Genomic DNA, 4,150 nt, shown 5'->3' with positions numbered 1-4,150 from the left:
CTATTATGCTCATGCGCGTTGCATGTCGTAAGAATAGTCCATAAATAATTCTTACGGTCGGCTGGTCGTAAGATTCTAAGAATAGCCACGGCTAAAACTAAAAAGTAAAAGTTAAACTTAAAAGGTCGGTAATCGTATAACAATATTACTATTAGTATAGTAATAGTATTAGTAATAAATAATAATAAACGTTATGTTTAAAATACAGTTACTAAAAGTAATTCACAAACGAAGTAGACCAAGAACAGACACCAAGCGCCGTGACTAGTGTATCCTCCTAATTAACTTACTTTTAGGGTATACAATCACACGTTAAGCAAGCCCAAGTATGCTGAGCTAGTAACAGCAAACGAAAATAATCCAAGAATGAAACGTGTGCTGATTCTGGAACGAGTTAAATGTGCCTGCCATCTAGTATTGACGGTGAAGTTGGACGTGGCGTTCTGATTTCCTCCGAATTTTTTTTGCCCTAAACTATCGAAACTTGAGAGTCTGCAACTCTATTTTAATGAAGTTCCTGAAACTGACATACGACTTTTTGATGTTTCGAGCTTCGAGTTCTGGAATCTCGCGAGCCTTTTGAGCGTTTGTAAGTTTTCATCTGCGCATGATTTTTTTCACATATTTTATTACTGTCCGATGTGAACAAAAAAAAATGATACATAGATAATTATTTTTTTTTATAAATGCACCCCCAATACACGCGGGGTACACGACCCGTAACACGAGATACAACGCGGTACACGCACGTACACACGCGGGTACACCACGTACACTCGGATACACGCACGTTCACGGCGCTACACGCACGGTATACGCAGGTATCACGCACGTACCCCAATGCTAACACTTGGCGCCCCATAGATTTCGTACAAAATCAGTCGTTACGAATCAACTACTGTGAGTGATTTCGTGACTGAAAACTCAGGCTACTGCCTGGGCAGTCATTTCGTTGACGAAATCAGCTACTTGCGAGTTTATTTCGTTACGAAATCATGCGACACTTGGCGCCGCCGGCGCGCCAAGTGTAGCATGACTTGATTTCGTTACGAAATCAGCTACTGCAATCGACTTTTTGCTGGAAAATTGATCGAACTCCCTTTCGCCTATAAACTGCGACATCCCTTTCGCCTATAATCGACACCCTTTTCGCCTATAACTCGACTCCCTTTCGCCTATAACTCGACTCCCTTTCGCCTATAACTCGACTCCCTTTCGCCTATAACTCCACTCCCTTTCGCCTCGCTGATAACTTCGTCATTCCTTATTAATGCCGTTTCATATATACTTTTGTTGTTGTGCACATAACATATTATTGTTTGGCCTATCACGAAAAACCCCGCGTGGGCGTGCGGTATAACTTGTGTGTTGGCAGAGGAGCATTTGTACAGGCTTTTACTGCGAGCGTTATCCGACATAATAGGCGAAAGGAAGTAGAGAAACATTATAAAAGACTTCGGTAGTAAATACATTTCGTGTTTATTTACCATCATTTTACTATTGAAACGTTCGAAGTGCCTGTGGAGTAAAATTCCCTAATCGCACCTAACATAAATTATGAGTAAAGGAGTGATAAAATTAGTAGTTTATGAAAAATTACTTCATTTAGAAATTATTCACAGCCCAGCGCACACACGCACGCGCGCACGTACGCACGCACGCAAATATTTATATATGGTTCACACAGAAATATCAATGCTCACATACATTTGTTTTTTACTCTTCGCATCATTTCAGAAAGCCTGATCACTACATGTTTAACTGGTACAAAACGACATAACAAAACAATAACTGGGCTATAATGGCCAGACGGTATGCTATTGAGAACATCAGTTCTGTAAAACAATTTTCAACCAAGTGATGAGTAATGTCAATACACACAATTTAAACATTTGAACGATAGCAACAGAACGCGACAGAACAATACGATAAGAAGACGGCATATAGTGTGTAGTAAAGGACTGTGTAACTATTTATTCGATAAACTCTGTCGACGGTTGTAATTCGATACACGACTCGAAAAAAAATACTGCCAACGCCCGCTGACACGTAGGCCCCCTATGCACTGCCAACGCCCGCTGACACGTAGGCCCCCTATGCACTGCCAACGCCCGCTGACACGTAGGCCCCCTATGCACTGCCAACGCCCGCTGACACGTAGCGCCCCTATGCACTGCCAACGCCCGCTGACACGTAGCGCCCCCCGATGCAGCTGCCAAACGCCCGCTGACATCGTAGGCCCCCTTATGCCACTAGGCCAACGCCCGCTGGACAAGTAGTAACACTAACGAAAATCCTTTTCAAATTTTTTTGACTCTTATGAAAGCACTGCCCCGCGCCTCCCTGTCGCGCCCTCTTCCGGATAAGTTTAACGCTATTCCGAAATATACAAGTTATAAACGCAAACTCTTCGGAACATACCCCCCTCCCTGATGTGACAGGGAAAAACATCAGCCAAACCGTGGCTCTGCTAGCTATTCTCTAAAATCGCTGTTAATCTACCCTTAACCGGAACATGCTGTTAGCTTTCATGAAGTTAGACGGCACAAATTATGAACAGATCGTTTATAGACACGGTCGCTCACTTTCACATTTACCACGCGTACATGACCGTCAGTACCAGGGAAGGTGTCAACTATTCGACCAATTGGCCAGTGTCCGCGAGGGGTGCGAGTGTCGATGACGACCACGATATCCCCAACTTTCAGGTCAGGCTGCTGCCGGTTCCACTTGCTCCGATAACTCAGGGTAGGCAGTAGCCGCCTACTCCTTCAGCCATCGCTGCTCCAATAATGGCCGACGAGTTTCTTGCAATTCTGCGGCCAGCGTTTTCTCGGGTTGAATTCGGTGTTGATTGAGTCCGGAGCGCCAGTTTCCCACATCATCTGGGACCAATACAGAAAGCCTGATTAGCGTGTGAGGATCGGTTCATCGTCAGGCATCGGCACCCTGGCTAAGTGAGGGCTTGCGCAATTGAGAAGACCCTCAACACACCACCAGGGCAGACCAACAACTCTTTCATCAGTGATGTCGACATTTCCGGGAACACCGCCAGATAGGGCGCGCTTCGCAGACTTGGATCATCGATTCGAAACACACCCTCAGGTGTGGGGATTTGGCGCGATTAAAGCTCCACACCAATCCTTTGGTTTGTCATGGGGGTGTTTGTTATTTTATTCATGCGTCTAGGCGCGCTACGTAGTCCTTTTTAGCTCGTTATTCAGCCCTTCCACAAAATTTGCTTCACGCTTTATTTGATTGCATCTGGACGATCTGCAGCCCGGATATAGCAGCGCAAGCCAGGCGAACAGCGCCACCTCCGTGGCGCACTTTTCATCAACTCCGCTGCCCGTCTATGATAGAACTAAGCTACTCGAATCCCTCTGGGTACTACAGAAAGCCCGGCAGAGATGCCGTCAATTGCAGCAGTTTCCTGGCGATTGCAGAACCTTTCGACTCTGCCACGTAGGGCGAAATAAATCCAATTGGTCGTAATTTGCCTTAATTTTTTTGGTTCGCGCCGTTACGTTTTCGTCCTCATAAAAGGCGATTTCTAATTTATTTAATTTAACGCCCTGAAATTATTCTCTGTAACAATATCCGCGTCCCATAGACTGGCGCGACGAGCGCTCTCGTTCCGAGGGAGTTGCCACGAGAAATTTTCCTTTAGACTGCCTTGCGGTGGAGAAGTTTGACGACGCTCCACTAAACTATAAACTTTAGTTAGCCGAAAGATACTTGGCCGAGTTAAGGCCCGCTCGAGTTCTAGCTGGAGCGATACGTGGGCCACCAGCCATTCTTAGTTCTCCGCAGGCCTGACTGCATTGGATGGCCATGCTTTACACTGAGAATTCCTTTCGAGTTCCGGATAGTTAGATCGCCAAGCGATACTGCAATATGGAATTTGATATGTCCTCTTTGACCCGCGCTGCCGGTGGGGCGCACGCACGGTCGTTGCGAGCACGGGTGCGCGTGTCCGTGGCGCAGTTTTTACAAAACGTAGCTAATCCTACAAAACGCCGCCACTGACCACACAAAATAATATATATTTCCACATAACCCTGGCGGCAGAGCGAGCGGAGAGCGAGAGAGAGAACGAGAGCAGAGACAGACTGCGCGGAGCTGCCCGAGAAAGAGAGGAAGCATAGTG

The sequence above is a fragment of the Priapulus caudatus genome, unplaced genomic scaffold (assembly GCF_000485595.1).
Source record: "Priapulus caudatus unplaced genomic scaffold, Priapulus_caudatus-5.0.1 Scaffold248, whole genome shotgun sequence".
Lineage (NCBI taxonomy): Eukaryota > Metazoa > Priapulida > Priapulimorpha > Priapulimorphida > Priapulidae > Priapulus > Priapulus caudatus.
This window is presented reverse-complemented; position numbering follows the sequence as displayed.